General features: G+C 43.7%; 1 protein-coding gene across 8 annotated transcripts in view; it reads left to right on the forward strand.

Moving 5' to 3' along the window:
• Positions 1-25,888, forward strand: part of Tom1l2 (target of myb1 like 2 membrane trafficking protein) — a 118,617-nt gene that overhangs the window by 19,824 nt on the left and 72,905 nt on the right. Inside the window, exon 1 of one of the 8 annotated variants that reach the window (XM_078043023.1) lies at positions 12,423-12,576. The exons of the other annotated variants lie outside the window; for them this stretch is intronic. The gene's annotated coding sequence lies outside the window, so the exon portion shown is untranslated. Of the gene's footprint in view, positions 1-12,422; positions 12,577-25,888 lie in introns of those variants that run through there. 8 annotated transcript variants of the gene reach the window in all.

Below are 25,888 nucleotides of genomic sequence, written 5' to 3' on the forward strand. Positions count from 1 at the left end.
AATGACTAGAAGTCCTCCAGAAAGACATACTGCTTAATGAGGCAGCTCACAGCCCCAGTACCCAGTCAGGCAGAATACATTATGATGGGGAGCAGGGTGAGGGGAAGCCCCCCAGGCCCCCTGAGTGCCTGCCCTGCTTGGTGCCAAGCATGTGTGCGTCACAGTCACCGGCTTCAGGGAGTTTGCTTAGAGGGAGACCCACTCAGAAACTCACCATTTCAATGTCTGGAGTGAGTTCTGGGATAGAAGTGGAGACAGGGCCCTGCAGGAGGTTCCGAGGAGAGGTACTTAATCACCCAGCCTAGTGGTGATAGAAGGAAGTTTCCTGAGAGGTGCTGCCTGGACCTGGTTTTGAAGGGTAAGTAGGAGCAGGAGTTGACCATGGGCAGAGAAGGGAGTGAGAAGAAGGAGAGGATGCTCTTCAGCTTGTCATTGATCTCTATAAACTGGTGTCTCGTGTGAGAGAATGCCCCAAGGGATCTTGAGTTTCAAAACTTGATAGATTTAGGGAGATATAAAATAGTCCCCGCCTCAGAGCTCCACCAAGGAACAGTTGGAGGCTGATTAGGGGAGGGACTAACCTGTTGGGTATAGCCTCCCATTTGACCTACAGTGGTTGGAAGTCTGCTTTCCAGAAACCTGTTGGGTTGGCCGAAGAAGAAGTATGTCTTGAGGCTAAGGGACCCTCCTGCAGCAGAGCCAGCATTCTAACCCTTCTATCCAGAGGCTGCATCTCTGGCCTTTTGTGCCAAAGTAGTTTGTCTTTTTTCCTTCAACAATCGGGTATTGACACAGGGACTCATCCTTATTCTTTTCTTTTCCCTCTCTCTCTCCCTCCCTTCCTTTCTTGTGTGTGTGTGTGTGTGTGTGTGTGTGTGTGTGTGTGTGTGTGTGCTGGGAATTCACCCCAGGGAGCTCTACCACTGAACTATACAGCCCCAGAGCTTTTTACTTTTATTTTGGAGACAGGGCCTTCCTAAGTTGCTGAGGCTGGCCTCCAACTTGTAATTCTCCTGCCTCTGTCTTCCGAGTGGCTGGATTATAGGCGTTCTCCACTACCACTGTGCCTGGCCCATTCCTGTTCTTAAAACAAGAAGTATTATACAAAGAGCAAGTCCACAATCCCCCACCCTCACTGGACTCCCCAGAGGCAACCCTGTAGCTACTTTGTGTGTTATCCTTATTCTCTGAAGATTTTTCGTATGAATGGGATGGGCAGTGGCTTTTTGTCCTTTAAACAGTGTTTTGGCAAAGTATCTTTGTATCCTTATGTTTCTATGGTTTACATTCCTAGATGTAAAATGCCTGTCAGACTATGGGAGTATCTGAAATTTTAATAGATACTGCCAAATTGCTCTCCAAAAAGGTGTTCTGAATTATCCTTTCCCCAGTAGAGACCCCATCAGTGTTTGGGTATCTTCTACCTGCCCACACATCTGAGGAGGGGAGCTTTGCTTATTTTGGTTTGTAATGAGACCTGTGGATTAAAGCTGTTGCCTTGGGCTAATTTCTTTCCTGAGCACCACATCCTAGTGGAAATGCAGAGGTGGCAGATGCCCATTGGTGTTGATGCTGAGACCTGAGGTTCCCCCAGCAGCCTTGTCTCCCTGCCCATGAAAGGTCAGCCAGGACCTTTATTTTTCTTGAAAGCTCTTTTTTCCTAAGAACCTAATGGTCACCATTTCCTGCTTTTCTTTGTTTCTTTCTCTGAGTACTAGGGATTAGACCTAAGGATGCCCTGACACACTGAACTGCATCCCCAGCCCTTTTTATTTTTTATTTTGAGGGAGAGTTTCTCTAAGTTGCCCATGCTGGTCTAGAACTTGTGATCTCCTGCCTCAGCCTCCAGAGTCTCTGGGATTACAGGTGGGCATGGTGCCCAGCTCCACTCGATTTTCAGATGATGTATCTCAAATGTGTATTGACTTTCTTCTTGGCCCTATTGCTTGCCAGTTTTAAGGAAACCAACTTTTCTATTGTTCCAGGTTAGCCACCTTTTGTGCCCCAACTCCAGTTCCTTGTGTTTTACTGTTACATGTAAGCCTCAAGAATCCGACCAGCATCTTCCCAAGTAAATGTTACCCCTCTTTGTCACTAACCCACTAGGATTGAGTGCGATCTGCTGTCTTGTATCTCCTTTAATTAGGATCAGAGCAGTGGGGTAAAGTGCAGCTTCTCTAAAATCTGAGGAGCATTCCCAGAGTCTGGACCTAAGATTCAGTTCCCTGCCAGAGAATTAGAAAGGGGCTGGGTAGATGAGAGGACTGCCATCTCTTGAGGGGTACTGGTGATTTCCTTATAGTACCCCAAGAGAGTGCTTATTATTTTTTTTCAACCTTATGGATGAGGCTGAATCACATGCCAAGCAGTAGATGACAGAGCCCAGACGTAACCCCATTTCTACTCCATGCCAACTCACTGTGGGACTTTTGGGAGGTGATTAGGATTAGATAAAGGGGAGCCTCCATGATTAAATCATGGTGGCTTTATAAGAAATGGTAGAGAGACCAGAAAAGACACATGTATGTGTCCTGGCTCTTTTTTTAAAAATATTTATTTTTTAGTTGGACACAGTATCTTTATTTTATTTATTTATTTTTATGTGATTCTGAGGATTGAACCCAGGGCCTTGCGCATGCTAGGTGAGCACTCCACTTCTGAGCCACAACCCCAGCCCCTGTGTCCTGGCTCTTACCATGTGATAACCACATACCACTGTGGCCTCTGAGAGCACAAGAGCCATTACTATATGTGGCATCTTGACCTTGGATCTCTATGACTATGAGCCAAGATAAACCTTACTTATTTATAACTCATTCAGACTGTGGAGTTCAATTATTAGTAACAGAAAGAGGATTAATACACCATTCCAGGGATACTCCCACTAGAGGTGACTGTGGCATAGGCCATCCTTTCTACTGAGTCCTCTAGGCCTACTACCACCCAGAAAAAAACTATAGTTTCTGCTCTTTCCTTTCCCTGAATACCGAGGCTCTGACTGAGGACTTCCCAGATGGCACAGTTTTCATTCATCCTAGGGGCCATCTTTAGGATTGCTTTTATCCATGAGCCTCTTGTGCTGTCATTTATAGATTATTACCTTTATATTTGACTCACTGTTGTTTTTCTAAAACTTGGAAACAATTACTTGTAAAGAACTTTTGGTACTTAAGTTAATTGAAAACCAGTTTCACTTGGCATTAATCCAAAATAAGATTAAAATGATAAAATTTGAAGTAAATAAATACAGTAAAATCAAATCACAGTGATTCTAGCTAGATCCTAGTGCCTGTTTGAGATATCCAATGAGGGCTACTCTCATTAGAAAAGGGAGCCTGCCCAGTGTTAGAGCAGCAGTGCCTGTGGGATATAGCTCCACGCTGGGGCAAAGGAATCACAAGAGAGTAGGTTTACTTGTGACGCTAACCTTATCACTACCCTGACCCATCAACGTTATCTGCTGGTGGGCCACAGCCCTTCCACCCCAATAAGTAGGGGAGGAACAGAAGCTCCCCACGTGAGCAAGTGGCAGAGGGGACAGCTCTCCTGGGAAGGGAGAGCTGGAGGGCAGAGCTAGGGACTACTCAGGTTGACTCAGGTTGAAATTTGCTTCCACTCTGAGGAAGGGACACATTTTCAGATTCACAAATAAGTTCTCCATGGGTGGCCAGGGGCTTTGGAGAGTTGTCATTTTCCTGGCCTTACCTCCTCACTGCCTCCAAGGTAGGAATCAAAGCATATTCATCTTGGTCTCGGGAGTACCAACACCACAGGTCTCCATGAGATGTTGATGAATAGAATATAGTTTAGTTGGTAATGGAACTGTTAGACTGGGGAACTCAGTGAAAGACAAATATATTGTGTCCTGATGTAGGCATTTGATGTCTCTGATCCTGAGTTTCCTCATTTATGACTAATACACATCTCAGGATTATTTAAAGCTCAAATTGGATAATGAATATAAAACACATTACTCATGAAATGTTTTTTCCTGCCTCAAAAGTTTTGTTTCTAAAATGAATGAATTTTGAATTTGGACTATACCCAGGTATATTCTGGGAAAAGAAAATATTGGTCTTTTAAAAATAGAACAAAGATTTTTGTTGTTTATTTTAATAGTATGACTCTTGTGCTGTAATAATGAAAAATAAATTATAGCATACTACACTTTCTAGAAAAAGCAAAATACTTTCTTATTCTTTTTTACAGTACTGGGGATTGAACTCAAGGGTGCTCCACAACCAAGCTACATCACCAACCCTTTTTATATTTTATTTTGAGACGAGTTGCCAAGGCTGACCTCGAACTTGTGGTCCTCCTGCCTCAGTCTACCAGGTTGCTAGGATTACAGGCGTGTGCCATAGTACCTGGCACAGAACAAAAACATGGACATCAGACAAACTTTGAGTCCCCACTCTACTACTTATTTGAGCCTGTGTTTCCTCATCTGTAAAATGGAGTTTAAAGTCCTACTTTAAAAAGTAGCCCCACGTGAAATGTTTCCTGGGGCTGCCATACAAAATACCACAGATTGGGGGGCTCGACAGAATCTATTTTCTCACAGTTCTGGAGGCTGGAAGTCCAAGGTCAGGTCCTGGCAGGGTTGGCTTTCTTCTGAGGCTTTTCTCCCTGACTTGTTACCTTTTTGCTGTCACATGGTCACTCCTTTTTACATGTGAGGTTGGATGAGGGCCTGCTCTACCAGCCCTTTTTAAACTTACCCTTCCCCTAACGACCCTATCTTCAAACATGGTCCTGTCATGAGATATAGGGGATAGGGCCTCAACATATGGATATGAGGCAGGGCACAGTTTAACTCATCACATTTTCAAAACAGAGCTCAGTGGATGGTAGGTACTACTTCATACTTAAATCTATGTTTTTGAGTTCTTTTCTGTTTCTTGCTGAAAATTGTATTTTTTTGTATGGGATTGTCCTGAAGGCCTATATTGTATTAAGTACCTTCCTAACCCCCCAGACTCTTTCTATTAAAATTAGACCAGTTCAGTAGGGTAGAGCAAAATAAGTATCCTTCAGCCTCTGGTCAGTAACTCATCCTTTAGCAAAAACCAGGCTTGACTTTATAATAGCAAAGGATCAAGTTATTGTTGTGGGTTTGTTGTTGTTGTTTGTTTCTTTGTTTTAATGTGTACAAGGTATCAATCCTAGGGCCTTGCACCAACTAAGCACATACTTTACCACTAAGCTATATAACCAGTCCCTAGATTATTTTAAATTTATAAGAATCAACATGGGAAGGAGATTTAACCAAATGCTGATAAAAGTTGAATTAGGGAAAACATGCTCAGTGAAATAGGCTAGACACAAAAGGCTACATATTATATGACTGCATTTAGAGGAAATGTCCAGAATAAGCAGATCTTTATACAGGGAGAGCAGATTAGCGGTTGTAGGAGGCCAAGAGGAGGGAGGAAATGGGAAGTGATTACAAATGGGTACAAAGTTTCTTTTTGGGATGATGAAAATATTCTGGAGTTTAGGGCTGGAGTTGAGGCTCAGTGGTAAAGCACTTGCCTAGTACACAAGAAGGCCTGGGTTCAATCTGCAATAGTGTAAAAACAAAACAAAATATCCTAGAGTTAAATAGTAGTGATGGTTGCACAACTCTGTCAGTATACTAAAATCTCCTGAATTGTGCATCTAAGGGTAAATTTAATAGTGTATGAGTTACATCTAAATTAAACAATGATAAAAAATTGAATTAGATGGGGGCAAATTTATGTGAGTGGCTTCTTCCTAAAGTTTTCTATAATTACTTTTTTTAAAAATAGAAAAAACCTGGAGTCCTACACTCATAATTACTTAGGAGACATGGGAGTATAGCTCAGTTGGTAGAGTGCTTGTCTGGCGTGCATGAGGCTCTGGGTTCAATCCCTAGCACTTAAAAACAAAGGGTACTGGGGTTGTGACTCCATGGTAGAGCGCTTGCCTAGCACATATGAGGCACTGAGTTCGATCTTCAGCACCACATAAAAATAAATAAACAAAATAAAAGTATTGTGTACATCACAACTAAAAAATTCCTTAGGGTAGTTTTAAGTGGTGCTGAATTATAGCCATACAAAGAAACTATCCATGAATTATTTAGGGGTCACTTTCCTGAAATATTGTGATTCACTAAGATTTATAGGCTATAAATAGAAAATAGGTATATATGTGAAGGACTTAATAATGAGTTTGATTCTATGTAACATGAATCTCCTAAGAGGGTGTGTCTCCTCGTCAATAGCAGATCTGTGGTCTGTGGCAATATTAGCTCTTTGTTATTTGATGGAGTCCAACTGACATCAAGCATTGAAAACCATGTTTATTTCGACGTTTGATGCTGGTTCTCAGTTTGACGTTGTTTTCAATCCAATGCCAGGAGATTTCTGAGCCATATATATATTTAATGCATGCTAAATAATTCATCAAGGAGTGCGTGTGTTGCAACATTGGTGGTTACCTCACTTCCAACTTGTCTGTTTCTACCTAATTTTTAACCTTGTCGGGCCTATCAGCACTCTGTTTCCTGGCTAATGACTGCATAAAATCATCTCAGAGAGGAAAGCTAAAGACTTTTGTGTTACCTTTTGCCAGTTTCTGCTTTCAATCCACCCTTTGGTATTTGCAAAGGTCAGATGAGCTATTTCGGTGTCCGCGGCCCTGATTAATGGGAAATCCTGTGTTTCCATTGGCCCCTAAGGATGAAGGATTAGTGCTGCGGTGGCAGGCAGCATCTGCTGGAATGTCAGAGGCACGGTGCTGGGAATTGGAGGAGCAGCAGGCCTATGAAAAACGAGAAGGAGGGCGCTTCTCTAGCACTAGCTCCCGACGAGTTTTTCTCCTTTGCAATCATGCAAACATCTCTGGGAGCATTTGTTCTCCTCCGTTAAGCCTTGTCGCTAAGAATTTAATATGGAGAGCACAAGTGCCCCTTTCCTGAGAGGGCTGTGGACTGCGTTTGCAGGGGCCTCCTGTTTTCCCCGCCAGAAGGCTTCCTCAGCTCCCTGTTTGTTGGCATGTTTGTGTTCAGCTTTTCACCCTTCCTTGTAGGAGATGTTGGTTTTATTCTAAGTTAAATAAAAATCGTTGTGTTGGCACAGAGATTTTCGCAAGAGAAGCAGGTGCGTGGTGCATTGGGGAGAATAACTCTGAATATAGGAACCTCTTTCCCCACCCAAAAGCAGATGGTCTGTGTTCTTTCATCTTGTGACCTTTCTTTGCTTCTAAGACACCAAATCTCTGATCCCATGGATCATAAATATTCTTTAGGTTTGGAGCCACAGAGGTTAGGGGAGCATCAAACTGTGGGTTTCATTTTTCTATTTGTCTGGAACCCGTGAAGGAAACCATGACACTGTTTTTCTGCACTAAATTAGCCTACTTCAGCTGTGAGCTTTATAGCCACGTGCAGTGCACCGCGGCAAGGCTGCCTCAGCCAAGGTCAGAAAGGAGCCCTCTGTTCAGTGTCCTGTTGGCCTCACCTGAACACTCACTGGGGCAGCCTCTCCCAGCAGTCATTTTGTGCCAGGCATTGTGATGACTGGCACAGTTCCTGTCTGCCTGCCCAGGGGCCAAATTATTTATGTCACTAATATTGATAATAGTCACCTGGCAATCGGTCACTCTGACTGTTGCCTCTACCTGCCCTACCTCCCACCTTCTCATCAGGAGTCAGACCCACATGTGCAGTGTGAGGGTGCTCGGATAACAGGAGTGTGCACTGAGCTGGGCAGAGCGAGGACACCTCCACAAAGGCAGTGACATCTGAGCTGGTCTTCTGCAGTAGGTTACCAGGAGTGGGAGGGGTATTCTAGGAAGAGAGGATGTTAACGAAAAGGGACCTGTGTGTGGGAGGCAGCTCCATCTCAGGCCCTGGATGTTCATGTGTGGGAACAGTGAGGCACTGGGAGCAGAAATGAGGGCTGTGGGGCTGTGGGCTGTGGGGCTGGGGTTGTGGCTCATGTGGGAGGCCCTGGGTTCGATCCTCAGCACCACATATAAATAAATAAATGAAAGAATTGTGTCTAACTACAACTAAAAAATAAATATATTTAAAAAAACGAGATACTACTGTTTAGAGATACTCACCCTGAGAGTCAGAGGAGTAGGCTTTATTTGAAGTTAAGTGTGGAGCCTTGGGAGGTTATTAATACAAAGGGAGAAGATGTGATCAGATTTGTTTGATTCTTTAAAAAAATGTTGTGGTGTTGGGAATTGATCCTGGGGCCTTGTGCATGCTAGGCAAGTGCTCTACTGGGGAGCCTCAGCTTCAGCCCAGATTTCTATTTGAGAATGACCATCCTGGGATAATGTGGAAGAGAGGCTATGAGAAGAGCGGGGGAGGAGTGATGCTGATGGGAGGCTGTGGCAGCAGTCCCCAAGGGAGACATGAGGACATATGGCCTTTGTGCCTCTCTGCTTGTACATTTGCACCCATTGCTCCTCACTGCCCTTGATTTCTTACTCCTAAGGGCTCCCTTGGATCCCCCAGATCCTCTCCACTCTCGAATGCTGCTGCTTTTCTCAGGCCTTTCCTGAACTCTGTAGGCAGTGAGACTCAGCCCTCCCCTGCACCCTTGCAGCAGGTAGGTCTGCTGCCATTTGGCCTTCGGTGGAGACACCTTGCTTTCCTAACCCCCCAGCTCAGAGTATCAGCTTTTTGGACTCATAACAAGGAAGGAAAGAAGGAAGTTCACTTTAGAGTGATTATTACAATGCATTGGAATGAACTCAGGATTTGGAGACAGAACATCCCATTTGAGACCTACTCTGCCTTACATACTCTCTAGGAGATAAGATGATTTTTTTCAGTTTTTTTAAATGATTTTTACTATGAAAAGTTGCAAACATAAACACAACTGGGAGAACAGGATAATGAACCTTTATATATCTTAAGATTCACCCTTAACAGTTCTCAACATCCAGCTAATCCAACCTTGCTTTTTTCTGATTGTCCTTCCTCTGATCCTGCATCATTTTGAAGCAGATTCCAGATATCATAGAATTTTTCCCATAAATACTTAAGTAAAATTCTCTAAAGAGAAGGACTCTTCTTGTTTGGGAGTCTTAATTCACCTGAGCTCCAGGTTCTTACCTGTAAAATGAGGATGATGACGCCCCTACCCCAGAAGTCTTGGCTGGAATTCTACCTGATTCTAATGCCATTTGGTTATTACCTGCTTGAGCAGATACAGTAATGGCACAGAAAACACAACCATGAGGACTAGGGTACTGCTCAGTAGTAGAGTGCTTGCCTAACATGTGCGAAGTCTTGGGTTCCATCCCCAGCACTGACAAAAAGCAGAAAATCAAACCAAACAAAAGTAAAAACCCTCCACTATTTGGAGCAAATGAGCCTAAGTCCCATTCTTAGCTCCAACACTTGCCAACACTGTGTCTTTTTGGGCAAACTGCCTTAATCTGACCTCATCTTTAAAACTGGGGGACATAATAGCTTCCTCATAGGATTGATGTTAGGTTTAAATGGGAGAATGTATGTATCAAAACATAATAAACTCTTCATACATGGTGGCTCATATTACAGACATTCTTTAAATGTGTTACTTAGGACTCTCATAGCGATGCTGAAAGTATGTAGCTATGGTCCTCATTGTACATGTGAAATGACTAAGACTTAAAATCAAGATCAATGAACTTGCCTGAAGTCTTGGGACTAATAAATTTCTGATCCAGGAGTTTGAACTGAGGTCTGACTGACCCCAGGGCCCCTACCTTTATCACTGTGATTATTTATCAAACCTTGCTACACAGCCTCATGAAAAAGAACATGCTGATCTTGGGTCAGGGGCCAGGGTCGTCCAGTTCTTACCTCTGTCTGTCCACTGTGTTAAGCCAGGAGCTGGTGTTTTAGAAGCTCATGATTCGGCTGAGTGTTTTTCCTTGGATTTCTTCATCCCTATCTCCTGCCCTCTTCCTGTATCTCATTTTAGGAGATTGTTATTGCTCATCAGCACCTGAAATGGCAAGAAGCAAAGAACAGGATGAGGAAGAAAATTCAAATACAAAAAAGTTCACATTGGCCCTTTTGTGTTAAAATTTTGAGCACAAAAAGAGGCTGAACCTATTAAGGCAAAATGAGGTTCGTTATGTTATGAGTGGATCTTTGTTTTTCATTCAGCCAAGATGGTAAGGAGAGGGCAGTGCTTATTTATCCATTTCACTATAAACTTGCTAGGAAAGGAAAATTTGAAGATAATATAGCAGGGCTAGAAATCAAACTCAGGCCTGACCAGCTCCCTGGCTGCACTGGCTCTCTTGCAACACTGCCACTGGGGATGTGCAGTTGGATACCCACAGAGGAGGGCTCGAGAACTGCCCCTCGATATAAGGTATTTGGAATCCCTATTCTGAAAGATTTGATTTAGTTCTGTTTTTAAAAACCAGCATAACATAACAGCATGTAAGCATTTTGCCTGATTCTTTGATGTATGTTTCATTTTTATGGTGCAGTGAGGTAGGTTCACTGTCATCCAACTTTGTAAATAGGCAGGTAAGGAAATTGTCCATGATTATCTGAGGACTGAATGAGGACATGATTGGGATCCTTAGACTGAGACCAGCTCTCTTCCTGCACCTTAATAGAGGCCTCCAGAATTTGCCCTTCCATAGTGCTCATTATCATGTGAAGGGCAGAATAGACAGTTGGAACTTGGGCAGGAAGCCATCTCCAAGGTGCTCAGAGAAGAGGCAATGAGTAAGCAAGCATAAAAGGCTTCACTCCTGAGCAGCCTTTGTATACTAGTTTATTGGAGAAATGGCCCCCTCTATGGATGTGGGCATGTTCTGGGTGCTGTCCTGGATAGCCATCTTTTTGGGGAGGGAGGGGGAAACAGGGGATTGAACTCAAGGGCACTCGACCACTGAACCACATCCCCAGCCCTATTTTGTATTTTATTTAGAGACAGGCTCTCACTGAGTTGCTTAGCGCCTCGCTTTTGCTGAGTCTGGCTTTGAACTTACAATTCACCTGCCTCAACCTCCTGAGCCACTGGGATTACAGGCATGTGCCACCACCCCTGGCTGGACAGCATCTTTAATGATGTAGCTTTTCCCAAATAAAACACTGGAACAGATTTTAGCAGAATATGGGTAATTGTAGTAGTATAGATCTTCCAAGTATGATTTACAGGCTCCATGGAGAAGCCTCCCTTTTCGGTAGGAATGCAAAACTGATCACCTCCTTGCTCGGATAACAGCCCAAGCTTTCTTGGGATCCAGCCAAGAAAACAATTTATGAGACTGACCCCCACACTTAACTAGCTAAAGCTTTGGGCTGTAATCCAGAATCCTTATTACAGAAAGCAAAGTGAAAACTGTTCCCTCTGAAACCCTGTGGCTATTTATTTGAATTAGTGAGGTCACTCCATTGACAGCTGTGGAGACCAGTCTTTAATTAGGAGAAGAATTTGCCTCCAACTTCACGAGAATGGCATTTCTGAGTGTCTTGAGTGTTTTTCTTCCTTAATTCCTTTGGCCTTACTTTATTCCTGCTCTTTGTTCAGAATCAGAGCTCATTTCTTCCCCCAAAATCTTCCTTCCCTTCTGCTGGTCGTGAAATCCAAGCTCTGCCTCCTATGGGCAGTGTGACTTTTTGGACAAGTTACCTACTTTTCTGAGCCTCTTTCCTTGTGTGTGAAATGGGTCTGGTAAAGGGGTTGTGTACAGCTACCACTTACTGAGTATTGTTCTACGTGCCAGCCACCCTTTGGTGTGTGACATGAACATGTTCATCTCATCTGAAGTGGAGTTCTTTTTTGTCCCTTGGTGCTCCACATGTGTGTAAGGAGTTAGATCTAGAGTTTAGTCAGATTTAGGTTCCGTTTTTTAATGGATTACCTTAGAAGCAGCATCTCTCTCTTCCAGGAGACACATAATTTCTGGCTATCTTTCTCTTTGAGGTTTTAGCAGCCTTTGATGGTCAGTTCCTGGATCCAGTGATTTCTTAGAGATTGTAAAATGGTTTCCAGTTTAGATTTTAGTTACCTTGAGAGCCTGTTTCTCAAGATGCCTATTCCAGGGTTAGGCACCAAAAAAAAAGCCTTCAATAAATATCAGTAGTAATTAATAAATACTTGTCTCCCACCCCCCACCCTAACCCACCCACCCCTCCTTTTTTTCTTATGGCTCTAGGGATGGAACCCAGAACCTTGTGCATTTTAATGAGGTGCTCTACCACTGAACTACATCCCCCAGCTGGCCCCTCATAAACAATCTGACTGGTCATTGAGACATGGCTCTCACTGGGGAGAGGAATGTAATTGCCCTTTTGACTCAGAGGCCCTACCCTGGGTCCAGTGCCCTTTCTGCTATTCAGAAGTTAAGCTTTAGTGGAATTATTTGGACCCTTGGCATATGGCATGATGGGAAGAGCACTGAGGTGCCTCAGGCAGCCTGGATGCTAGGCTAACATCTGCCACAAGTGTAGTGAGGTGGCTGTGGGCAGTGGCTGGTCACAGCCATCCAGGAGGCCTCTAGCCAGATGAGAGTTCTCTTCATCCCTAAAAGCCAGCTGCGAGCTCTTTTATCCACCATCCACCTCAACACCAAAAGGTAGGTAGTGTTAGGGAAGGGAGCGTTACAACCAGAGGACTGGCCTCACCTCGTAGGTCCTGGAAGAGTTGGTCCAGATGGAAGATTTTTTTTTTTGAAGAGGAGAAGTTTATTTTGGGGCTCATAGTTTCAGAGGTCTTAGTCCATAGCTTGCAGACTCCATTCTTTGGGGCCCGAGTTGTGGCAGAACATCTTAGAGGAAGAGGGTGACTGAGCACAGAAGCAAAGACAGCTGATAGAAGATTCTTTTTTTTTTTTTTTGCCATATGATTTATTTATTTTTTTTAGTCATACATGACAGCAGAATGTATTTTGACATATAATATATATATGGAATGTACATACATTAATCATATTGTCTATTCTATTCTGCTGCCCTTCCTATCCCCCCTTCTCCTCCCCTCCTCTCCCATCCTTTCTCTCTATCCAATCTAATGTGACACACTTTTTTTTCTTTTTCTCATCACAACATCATATATGTATTCTGTATAATATATATATGAGGTTCTCCTTCCATCTTCCGTGCAACTCCCCTTCTCCCTCTTTTTCCCTCCCACCTCTCTTCCCTATTTAGTGGTAGTCTTCTTCTCATGCTCTTCCTCCCTATCCGATTTTGAGTTACCCCCTTATATCAGAGAAGACATTTGGCATTTGTTTTTTAGGGATTGGCTAACTTCACTTAGCATAATCTGCTCTAATGCCATCCATTTGCCTGCAAATGCCATGATCTTGTTATTTTTTAGTGATGAGTAATATTCCATTGTGTATAAATGCCACATTTTTAATCCATTCATCTACTGAAGGGCATCTTGGTTGGTTCCACATTCTAGCTATTGTGAATTGTGCTGCTATAAACATTGATGTGGCTGTGTCCCTGTAGTATGCTCTTTTTTAGGTCTTTTGGGTATAGTCCGAGAAGGGGAATAGCTGGGTCAAATGGTGGTTCCATTCCCAGCTTAGCTGATGGAAGATTCTTTAGTATTGGTTGGAAACAAATCATTTAAGAGACTGTTTGCATAGCAGCATTCTTTTTGTTTGTTTATTTTTTATGATGCTGGGGATTGAACCCAGAGCCTCATGCATGTTGGGCAAGCAAGCATGCTTAATTTTATTTTTAGTCCATTACTGAGTAGCTACCTTTTAACTTCTTGGTTATCCTGAGTGCCTTAGGGTCAGGAGTCCAGCAGGACTGAATTCTAGTTCAGGTCTCCTGATTTGAGGTGTGTGCGTGAGTCTGAACTTCATGTGACTTCTCTGAGCCTCATCTCCCCAGTATAGAAAAAATGGCAATAAAGTTTCTATCTTAGCCTTATGGTGAGGAACAAAATAATGAAGTGCTATTCTAAGAGATCAGTAAAGATTAGATGGTGTCCAATCTAGAGAAGTTTGCAACCTCATGTCTCCTTTGAGTCTCATGGGCTTCTTCTAGAGCCCCCATCCCCACCCCACTTCTTTCCCCAGTACCTCCCCTGGCAGTCATTTTATTGTGTAGAACCTCCTAGTTAGGGGCAGGGTTATTGTCAGTCCAGTTACAATATGTGGTGGGTCAGGAGACCTGAATGGAGGATCATGGGAGATCAGTGGAAGGAGCCTGTGGGTTGCCAAGGGCAACATCTCCGGCACAGTGGTCATTCCTTCTAGTGTGTCTGTCCTTCATGATGGCTACTAGCCCAGACTTGTATACTTCCAGTGACAGGAAATTCCTCACCTCCTAGGCAGCACATCCCATCTTTGGCCTCTTCTCTAGTTAGAGAAAGTCCTTTCTTAATTTTATCTGAAATCTGCCTCTTTTTCACTTCCACTTGCCAATCTTGGGTGCTCTTTCCATGGCTCCATGCTGGGTGAGAAAGATAATGGGAGAGGTGTCTCTGCTCTTAGTGGCAGAGTGTCCTGGAGAGAGCAGGACTCCCCAGAGCAGTTGTGCAGTATGGCAAAACCCAGCCAAGCATGTGGCACTGCCTTTGTGTGGATGTCAGCAGAGAGCTTTCTGTGAGTGGCAGGAATGGATTGTGATTCTCCACTAAGCAGTGTCAGATGCAGGTGGACTGGTGCAACGTAAAGGAGACCAATGGGGGAACTGCTTTTAAGCTTAAGAGCGATGATTTGGAGTCCGGTGTGGGGTGTTAACCTTTTCATGTGCCCCCTCCACTGAGCAGCTCTCTCAGATGTCCTTTGTTATGCTCCCACGTGAGTGGTGTTCACCCCTGCATTATTTAGTGCCATTTATCCTTGTACTTTCTCATTCCTGCAGCCTGCAGGAAAAGAGGCTGTAGCATGTGGGCTGTGTGTCAATGCTGGGCAGTTTGTCAGCCTTGAAAAGCTGCTAGTGAGCCGGGAGACCATGATACCAGCAGGTGGTGTAGAGCCTCGTGACACAGGATCCTCAATCACTGGGAGAGGCCCCCCTCCACTGGTGACACAGAAAAGCAGGAAAGAATCTTTGCTTCCCTGGTTGGAGTAGCAGCCCCTATTTGCTACAGATCTTTGGCCCTCATCATCCAGACCAGTGAGAATCTCATAATGTGAATTCTGTGGAAACAGATGTGAGGCTTTGAGCATGGCGGGTTATTCATTAGGGTGAATGGTGACATACAGGCTGCCATTTCCTTATCGGTTGACTCCTACCAAAGATAAAAGTGAAAATGTTCGTGTTCCTCAAATGGGATCATAGAGGAATGCCTATTATAGAGCCTAGGGAATGGATTCATGAGGCTTTTATGACACTTGGTGGGAGAGCAGGGTCACGTTGAGTGGTCTGCTTTGGGATGGCCAGATAACTCTGGGAATGTGTACCACTGTAGTTGGGACAATTTGCCTGGCCTCATCCTCCTTTATGCTTGAGGACTGCCAGGACCAACGGTGTCAGCCCTGCCTTCTGCTCCCCTGACGTCTGTTACAATATGCGGTGGGTCAGGAGACCTGAATGGAGCATCATGGGAGATCAGCTCAGTGCTCTCTCTTTGTGGTATGAAGCAGCTTAGGGGAAAGGAGGAAACATTGAAGAGTTGGACTTAGGGGTTTTGTTTTGTTTTAGTTCTTTTTTTGCAGTGCTAGAGACGGGAACCCAGGGCCTTGAGTGTGCCAGGAAAGTACTCTACCACTGAGCTCCATACCCAGTCCCTGAACCTAGGCTCTTAGGAAGCCTTTCTCTCCCCTGAAAATCAAGGCCTAAAGAAATATAGAGAAGTAGAGAAAAATCAATCATTATCTTACTACCCAAAGGTTACTGCTATAAACATTTTGGCATATATATTTCCTTTCTGTATTATTAATGTGTTTTTCTTTGCAGTTCTTTTAGTCAGCTCTTTTTGCCACTGCAACTGAAAGACCCCACAGAACAACTGTAGAGGAGGAAAGGTTTATTTAAGGGCTCATGGTTTCAGAGGTCTCAATCCATAGACAGCAGGCCTCCATTCCTCAGGGCTGGAGGTGAGACAGGACATCATAGAGGAGGAGTATGGCAGAGGGAAACAACTCACATTGATGTTCAGAAAGCAGAGAGAGAGGTCTTCACTTGCTAGATACAAATATTATACCCGCAAAGCCACATCCCCAATTCCCACCTCCTCCAGCCACACCCTACCACTTCAGTTACCAGTTAATCCCTGTCAGGGGATTAATTCACCGATTAGATTAAGACTCCCACATTTCTTCTGCATTGTCTCATACATGAGCTTTTTGAGGACACCTCATATCCAAGTGATAATGACAGTGATGTTGCTGTAGATAGTTTGGTGCCCTGTTTTTCTCACTTAATATGTAATAAGCATTTTAAAATTAAACAGCTCATAAATATCATTTGAAATGATGACATAATGTTTCATCATGTGAATATATTATAATTTATCTTACTATTCCCTTAATATTAGACATGTGGTTTGTTTCTTCTCTTTTTCTCCCTTGTTATAATTAATGCAGCAAGACATCTCAGGGCTTATATCTTTATCAACACCTTAGATTATTTGCTTATAATAAGTTGCTTTTTTATTTTTGTGGTGCTGGGGATTGAACCCAAGACTTTGTACATACTAGGCAAGCATTCTACCACTGAGCTGCATCCCCAGACCTACTTTTAGTACTTTTTCTTAGATGGAATTACCATGTCAAAGGGTTTATTCACTTTTGTTGAAACTTTCATTTCTGTTTTGTTTCTTGAGACAGGTCTCACTAGGTTGCAGGTGCTGGCCTCCCACTCAGGATCCTCCTGCCTCAGCCTTCTAAGTACTGTGATTATAGGCATGCACCTCAAATGCCCAGCAGTATATTCATTTTTAAAGATCTTATTCTTCAAAAGAAAAATAGACTGCTTTATATTTGCTCAGTCTTTATTGAGACCCAACCCAATCTGGCCCAGGCTGGGGAAGGGGCACTAGTATGTGGGACAGTGTTGGGAAAGGCTTCCTAGAAGGGTTTTTAGGCCACATTCCAATGGTGTTAAGTGTTAACTAGGCTGGAAGCAGGTGGAGTGGTGGGGAGAGACTGTCCTAGATACCAAGGCAGGGAGAACAGAAGGCCCGAATGCCCAGAGCTGATGAAGGGCGCAGACCTGGGGAGGCCATGCCAGAGGACAGTGGGAGGGTAGAGTGTGCCACGATGGGGGAAGGCAAGACCAAGGCCAGGAGAGTCCTGGGACAGAATGCAAACTTTGTCCTAACCGCAGTGGAAAACCGTAGAGGGGCTTTAAGCAGGCCAGTGACAGGATGAGATGTGCATTCTAGAAAGGTCACTTCAGCTGTGAGGTAGGGATAGGTTAGGCAGGGCAGAAGGAGATGAGCTCCCTCTTGGGATACCAGTTAGGACCGTTGTATAAGACAAGCCACATCAGGGGTGAATGAGTGCTCCAAATTGCTAATTGTAATTGAAAGTGCATTTTGTTTCAATTTTCATTTCTTTTAATTCCTGCAGAGGTTGAATATTTTTGTGTTGATTTGCCATACTTTACTGCAACACCTGTAGCTTGACTCCTGAAGACCTAAGGGCTCTTGGAACTTTAGGGCACCATCATCGCAGGCTTAAGAGACCGTGTGGTCACACACATTGCACAGCTTTGTGGGAAGCCCACAGACACCTTAACTGGGGGCCTTGGAAAGCACAGCTCAGTGAGCTTGGGTTCTACTGGCTGGTAAGAATGGACATGGAGCAGGTCACTTTTCTGCACTCAGGGTTTTTTGTTTGTTTGTTTGGGACACTAGAGATTAAACCCAGGGACACTTTGCCATTGTTATATCCCCAGTCATTTTTATTTTTTATTTTGAAATAGGGTCTTGCTAGGTTGCTGAGAGTCTCACTAAGTTGCTGAGGCTGGCTTTGAACTTTCAATCCTGCTGCCTCAGCTTTCTAAGTCACTGAAATTACAGGCATATACCACTTCCTGGCTCTGCTTTCATATTTTGAGGAAGGGGCTCAGAATGTGAAAAATGTAAATTTAAATCGGGGTCCTTACTGATTGGGGACAGCTTTGTTTTAGAAGAAGCTCAGCCAAGGCTGTTAGTTGCTTGCAAATGATAAGCATGTGCTAGAGGGAAGGATGTGCAGAGAACAGAGCCTTAGGTGTGGAGTTGTCTCCCCAGATTCACGGATCAGCTGCCTCCCTAAAGTCAACAGCATCCAACTAGTAGATCTTGCCTATTAATATATTTATTAGTTTGCTTGTTTGATAGCCTCAGCAGCTTCCTGAGGAAATTGCAGGCAGGGGTTTGCTGAGACCGCACTCTGATTGGAAAAACTTTTCTTAATAGCTGGCTGCTTGCCATGCTGCAGGGTCTTGTGCATTTGGGTTCCTCTCAGAGGGTGGCTGGCTTTGTATGCAGCGTGCATGGCGCCCCGAGTTCCACCCTAATTGCTATGTGCAGGGTAGCTGAGTGCAGCCCGGTGGCTGAGTAATGAACCCGCATTTCTCTTTGCAGCTTCTCCATTAGGAAATCACAGAGACCTTGAGCCCTTGTTTCATTCTGGAGTGTTTTCCCCTGTTCAGTCAGAATCGTTTCAGATTGTTAAAACACTACCATTGTGGCTGGTGGCCTTGTCACGATGCCCTACATATGTGGTCATGCCCTTGTTTTGGCTGCAGTTCTCCTTATTTGCCACTTAATTTTACACAAAGATCATCCATAACATGAGCTATAGCATAGTTAGATGGGTTGTTCCCCTGAAGGCCTTCCAAAAATTATTGTTATTCTTGATGACCTTGTAGGTTGGCAAATTTTTAAAAAATTATAAATCTACCTAGAAAAGAAATATGTTTTTATGGAAAATTTTGGAAATCACTACCTCTTATCTCCAGCAGTGGCTGTGGCAGCAGATGCCTGTAATCTCAGTGACTGGGGAGGCTCAGGCAGGATGATCAAGAGTTTGAAGCCAGCCTAAACAGTTTAGCAAGACCCTGTCTCCAGTTTTTGAAAAAGCATTGGGAATGTAGCTCAGTGTTAAAGTGCCCCTGGGTTCAATTACCAGTATTTTAAAATGTATATATTTGTGTGTGGGGGGGGTTCATATATGTGTAAGTCTTAATCATTCTAAGATGTTTACCATATGGGGGGTTAGTTTTCTAGGTCTAGTATACACTTTGAATATAAAACCCAACTACTATTTTGTGCCTTTATTTTTGTTCTCACTTCATGTGTGATGCACACTTGCCTAATCTCAGATTTTTTTCCCCTAACCCAGTAGCCGGATGTGTTCAAGGAGTGAAAGCCTTTCCAGGCAGTTTGCATTACCCTGTGGGATGATACTGCCATCTCCGTCATGGTCTCATGCTTCACCCATGTTTTGGACCCAAGGCACATTATTATTTTTTTTTTCTTACACACATTCTTTAAATATTCTCATGGGTAGCAGATCATTATCCTTTAAAAATGGGCTTGATTTCTAAAAGAAGCCAATAATTCTCCACACCCCAGTGTTGTCTGCTGAGCAAAACTCTGTGGGGCCAGACTTGAGATGTGGCTGAAATAAGCAAGGTTAGGTTTTCTAGGTGATTTGTCAGGGAAGGATAGAAGATGAAAATGAATATCCATCAGACACCCATTATATCTCCCCTGGGTTGAACATTTTAAGGTGAGATCCAAACCTCTGCATAAGTGTGGCAGTGGTCCTCAGAATCATGCTTTATTCGGGGGGGCAACAGAATCTACTGGGGAGCTTATTAAAAATGCCCTTGTGGCCAGGATTGATGGGGGAGTTATCTGTAACCTTAGTGGTGCTGCTCAACAGGTACCCAATGTTGTTCTTCATTATTTCTTTATTGATAGAATCTTGATTTTGTTTGGAGTGGCTGTGTGCCAGCTAAAAAAATTCTCTTACGTAGTTTCCCTTGCAACTGAGGGTGACTTTGTGACGTCTCTCTGGCCTATGAGCTGAAGGCTGAAGCTCCTGCAGAGAACACCCTTCATAAACAGCCAAGGGCCTTGTATGTTCACACTGCTAATTTCCAGACTCTGCCAGGTAGAGCAGAGGCCACCTTGCAGCTAAGGGAAGGGCAGCTTCAGGCCAGTGATGGCAGACTCAGAAAACAAAAGGACCCTGGGCCTTCATATAATCCTCAAGTGGCTGCTCTGGCTCTGTGCTGCCTGCTTTCAGACTTCTTGTTCCATGAGAAAAATAACCCCCCATCTGTTTAAGCAACTGTTAGTTTTTTAATTGCTTGCAGCTGAATGCAATCATAACTGATAAGGTAATGTTTTAATATTTTACAAGGGAGAAATGTATTTACATATTGTGTAATTAAAAATGAAAAATAATTTAAATCCCCACAGATTTCTGGGCCCCACATCAGATGCACTGAAACAGAATCTTTGGGGACGGGATGCGTGTATCTGTATTTTTAACAAACTCTCCAGATGATTGTGATGCACAATAAAATGGAAGAATCATTTCCATGTTCATTAATAGTGTGTTCCCCATTTTATAGGTGAGAGCATTGAGGCCCAAAGAAATTAAGCAATTTATCTCTCCCCCACCCTTTTCCCTCCCAGTGCTGAGGATGGAACCCAGGGCCTTGGCCTGTTAGAAACGTGCTCTACAATGAGCTACATCTCCAGACACTATCCCAATATTCCAAAGTGAGAGTTGTGCCTGAATCTGTCGGGCTCTGAAGTATACTCCCTGCCCCGGCCCAGAGAGGCCTGCATTCTCCCATGGTGTAGTAGCACTGCTTCTAAAGGGAACTTCCTCAATACAAGGGGCACTGTTTACCTGAGAGTTTGACGCTGCTGTCTAGGGAGCGCATTGCTGCATGTATCCCCAGGAAATGAAATGATGCGCTTTCTGGCATGTGTGTTAAAGAAGACTCATAAGTCCTTGGTCTCATGTTCTACTTTTGAAACAAAAATTATTTGAAGTTAGCTTTTTTCAAAGATTTTTTCTAGGGCTGATTCACTTAAGAATTACTAGAATATCTCACCCATGAAAGGTAATTATGGTTGTTTTATGAGTGTGGAAGACATATAGCTGGTAAGTACTGGAATAGTCTCCCGTGAGTTATTAGAACTGCAAGTGTTCATGTTATACCAAATTGGCCATCGAGGGTTGATGGGTTTTATCTGTAGTTCATCAAGGTATTGGTCAGCAACACACATTCATAACAATTAAGTACACACCAGTGCCTCTTGAATGGGATCTGTGGGTAAGGTGGCCATCTCAGGTCGTAATAATGTGATTTGCATAGGTATTTAGAGACCTGTGTGATAAAAATGATTTCCTGACGAGGAAGAAGAACTTTTATTGTCTGAAACAGGAGGTCAGTGTATTGAGACCCTCTAGGGTCTGGCAGCATTATATGGATGGTGTGTGGCCTGAGAGTTAGGAACTTTGTATCTGGGACCTGGATCTGGCAAGAATCCACCACATACCAGGGTCTCTGGTGTAATTCCAAATAAGTCTTCTGACAGTTCTGAAGCTCCATGACTGAAGTCTCCTTACATGTAAGGGCTCCTAAAAGGTTCTTCATTATATTACCTTTCAAGGGGGTTCTTCTCTGGTAGAGGAGAGAAGATACATACCCAAGCTTCTTCAGTGGTAGCTATTGTCACTCCTGAGGCTCCTATGTGACAGGGCCTGTGCAAAGTCTTTATTATTATAATTATTACTACTGTGCAGGGGATAGAACCCAGGGCCTTGTACATGCTAGGCAAGTGCTCTACCATTGAGCTATACCTCCAGATCCAGACCTTTGTTTAATTCATTTAATTCTTGTAAAAGCTTTGCAAGGTGTAAATATGATCATTCCTATTCCATAGCTGTGGAAACTGAGGCTCAGAAATATTTAGTTGCATGCTCAGTGTCACACAATAGAATCGGATTTGCACTCAGGTCAGCATGGGAAATGCCTCTGCTCACTAGTCTCCAGGGAGGGTAGGGTGTCTTTTTTTTTTTTTTTTTTTTTTGGTCTCCTGAAAGATTCTGTCCTCTGTCTGTGCAAGGTTGCTTATACATAGCAGCCCATTGGAAAATTGAGGAACTTTCTGTAGAAGAGGCAAGATTTAAAGAGGATAGATATGGTATGAGGCGTAGTGGTGCACACCTGTAATCTCAGTGACTTAGGAAGCTGAGGCAGGAGGATTGCAAGTTCAAGGCCAATCTCAGCAACTTAGCAAGACCTTCCTCAAAATAAAATTTAGAAAGAGCTGGAGATGTAGCACCGTGGTAGAATGCCCCTTGTTCAATCTCTAATAAACAAACAAACAAAAAAGACAGAGTGAGTAAAGAAAAGTAAGAGGAATGTTAGGGTTTGTTCTGGGAATAAGAAGTCTACTTTGTGGGGATGGGATAGGTTGGGAAGACGAAAATCAGGCTACCAAAGTAACAGGGACAGATTGTGAAGAGCAGTGATTACAAGGCCAAGTCATAGGAAGAACATTTTGTATTTATGTGGAACTGTGGTTAAAGGCAATATATATTATGCTGTTCATTCATTATTCCTTAATATAAGGAATTTCACTGTTAGAGAAGAAAATTTCCTGTCTCCTAATGGAGTGCTTTTTATTTTACCTTTAACAAAAATGTAAGAACTGTGGAACTCATTGTCTTTACCTTTTTGCATAGGCTGTCAGGATGCTCAGGCATAATTTAGTGTCCAGTTGTAGTAACTGTCTTATCTCTCTGGTTCTTGGTAAAAAAAAAATTATTTTATTTATTCCATGTGACTTAAAGTCTTTCACTTATCTTGAGGCTAAATTATTATTATTAAAAATGACCTTAAATTCTTTTTGGAAACAGGCAGGACATATCCTTCTTGTCCCATGATAAGGAGAGGCAGTAAAGGGCTGGAATAGGACAATGATTTGACCACAGCTTGCTTCAGAACATTTCCATTATATATATATATATATATATATATATATATATATATATATATATATATATATATGAGCAAGAGGCTACTGAGAAAGGTGTTTGGCTCTTGGACAAGGGATGGGATTAGTCAGACTGGGAATCTCCTGAGTTTGGAATGTCCGGAGGGGCCTGCTGGCTGTGTTTCTGCAGGAGCAACAGAGCTCTCTATATGGTCCTCCTTGCCCTGCCCAAGTTGGAAGTCATGTCCCCATATGCCTGGGACCTCCCTTTCTACCACTTTGTCAAGAGTCTCTGATTTGATGTTTCCCTAGGACGACCTGGACCAAATTTTTGGCCTTTGTTTGTATGCTGGGTTCTCCCTACCCTACTTTCTGGAGCATTTATAGAAACCCTCAGTAAAGTGACCCTCATGATGAGTAGAGTGTCACATCTCAGCTAACAGGAAGAGGCTGTCTTTCTGTGGTCGGCAGCTTTGAGGACCTCAGGTGTGACAGGGTCATGTCTGAAGATGTGGGTGGAGGGTGGGATCCAGGGTTGTTCCTGCCCTCCTGTGTGCCCAGGGCTGGGCTCTGTGCAGCTGTCTCTGCTGGTGGTCTTCATGAAGACACAGAGCAGAGTCCTCTCCAGAGAGCTGCCCTGGAGCACTACAGGTACCTCACTTGGTGCAGCTGCCTTGCTGTTGTAAAAACCCATGCTGTGTTCAGTGTTGTGTTTGTGGTTCAAAGGATTAAACCTGGGTGGCCCTTGCTAATATTAGTGGCCCTTGCTAATATTAGGCAGCTGCTCCACCCCTGAGCTACATCCCCAGCCTTCTTTATTATCTTGTGACAGTCTCCTTAAATTGTGGAGGCTGACCTTGAACGTATGTCCTTCTGCTTCAGCCTCCCAAGTCACTGGGATTACAGCCATGCACCTGGCTGGATTTAGCTCTTTTAAGTGTTTACATTAACAGTCAAGGCTGAAACTCCTAGGGCAGCAGTAGTATCTGACTGGGACCAGGGGTTGGGGCAGAACCTGTTGGGAGCGTATGCAGAATTTCATATGCATGTGTACTTTCTCAAAAGCTTCCTTTAACATTTTATCTAAGAAGAGTTAAGAACTACTGCTCTGATAAATGGCTACCTATGGATTTCTTCCTGATATTCTGAATGTTGACCTCCCCCCACCCACCCCGAAGCCTGCGGCTCTAAGCAGCTCTAAACAAAAGGGATGAGGAGACAGGCAAGGGGGTCCTTAAGCACCAGGGGTTAGTCTAGCACAGTGGTGCATGCATGTAATCCCAGCTACTAGGGAGGCTGAGGCAGGAAGATCACAAGTTTGAGGCCAGCCTCAGCAATTTTGTGAGACCCCGAATCAAAATAAAAAAATAAAGTGGACTGGAAATGTAGCTCAGTGGTGGAGTGTATTGTGTAGAATCCCCAGGAGCAAGGAAAAAAAAGAACAAGGGGATATAGCACTGGAGGACCATGGCATTGGCTATGCCACAGCCCTGCAGAAGCCTTTTAAACTAAAGTGCAGTCTGGAGACTAGATGGTAGTTCTTGCCCTCAAAGTCTAGAGCTGCCAGTGGCTACAGGTCCCCAGTGTGCTCTTCCCTTCCCATTCCCCAGCTGTGGAGTGGGCCCCTTTCAAGTGGCAGAGGAAGGGGCAGCCATCTCCCAGCTGTACTTGGGGAGTATCTTGAGACTCAGTAGGAGCCACAGAGATGTCTTGTTACAAGCTTGCAAAACAAAATGAGATTTTTCGCAGCAGTCCCCCTAGGATCTGGACAGGAAGTCTGCTGGATTTTGTTTTGCCTTGCTGGCTTCATAAGCCTGGAGTAGCAGCAGCACTTTGTGAATCAGAAATGGAAGCATTGTTCTCTGATAATCACTGAGGAATGCCTTTCCTGAATGGTTACTGTGGGCGGGAATAGTTCTAAAGGAAAAACAAAACAAAACCTTAAGACACAGCAGCTATTTATGTCCTAGTCTGTGGAATACCTACTGTGTGCCACTAGAATTCACGGTCCATCAGGGAGGGCAGGTCCATGAGGAGCGATACACAAGCAATAAGAGAGTGTGAGCAAAACCAAGGCTGTGGGATCCCAGAAGAGCGCAATTAATTCAGCTGGCGTGTGCATGAGCACGCGGGGGCGGTTCAGGGCCCTCCCTGGGAAGAGGCCACTGGGCTGAGTGTTAAAGGGAGGACGCAGTTCTCTGTTCTCTTTTGACCCTTTCCATTATGTGAGCATTTTTACCTTGTGGTGATTAGTATGCACATAATATTTTTCGCTGCCTGTTTTCCACTTAGCATTCCTCTACCGATTTCCACTTAGTGACTAGGCCGATGTATTTATCATTTTTAAAAGCCACGTAGCATTTTTGCCTTATTGATGTATCCTCTTGCTTAGCCATCCTCTCATTTGTTGGGAACAGCAGAGTTTTTCTCAATTATGTATCTTTGCAGTCGGTTCTCCCTCTTCCCCTTACTTATTTCCTTAGGGAACTATGGCAGGGTCAAAGTTATGAATGGTTTTATGCCTTTTCTTGCTGATTTTTTTCTTTTTATTATGGAAAATTCCAACATATACAAAAGGAAAAAGACTATTATAATGAGCCCTTATGTACTTATCATTAGGCTTCAACAATCATTAATTTGTGGCATTTTCTTTTTCCAATTCTGAGGATGGAACACAGGGCATCACATGTGCAAGGCAACTGCTCTGCCACTGAGCTACAGCCCCAGCCCATCATGACAATTTTTGTTCATGGCAGTTTTGGCAACCTACAGCTCTCCCATCCTGGATTACTTTGCAATAAATTCTAAATATCATGTTGTTTCACCTATGAAAACTTGAGTGTATATTTCTAAAAGATAAAGTGTCTTCTTAAAAGCATTCACCAATGGCTTATTATCACACCTAAAATAAATTAGCCATAGTTCTTGTTATCTTTTGTGTGTATGAGAGGGGTGCTGGGGATTGAATCCTGGACCTCATGCATGCTGAGTGCTGTACCACTGAGCCACACCCCAGCCCA

The sequence above is a fragment of the Ictidomys tridecemlineatus genome, chromosome 3, assembly GCF_052094955.1.
Source record: "Ictidomys tridecemlineatus isolate mIctTri1 chromosome 3, mIctTri1.hap1, whole genome shotgun sequence".
Lineage (NCBI taxonomy): Eukaryota > Metazoa > Chordata > Mammalia > Rodentia > Sciuridae > Ictidomys > Ictidomys tridecemlineatus.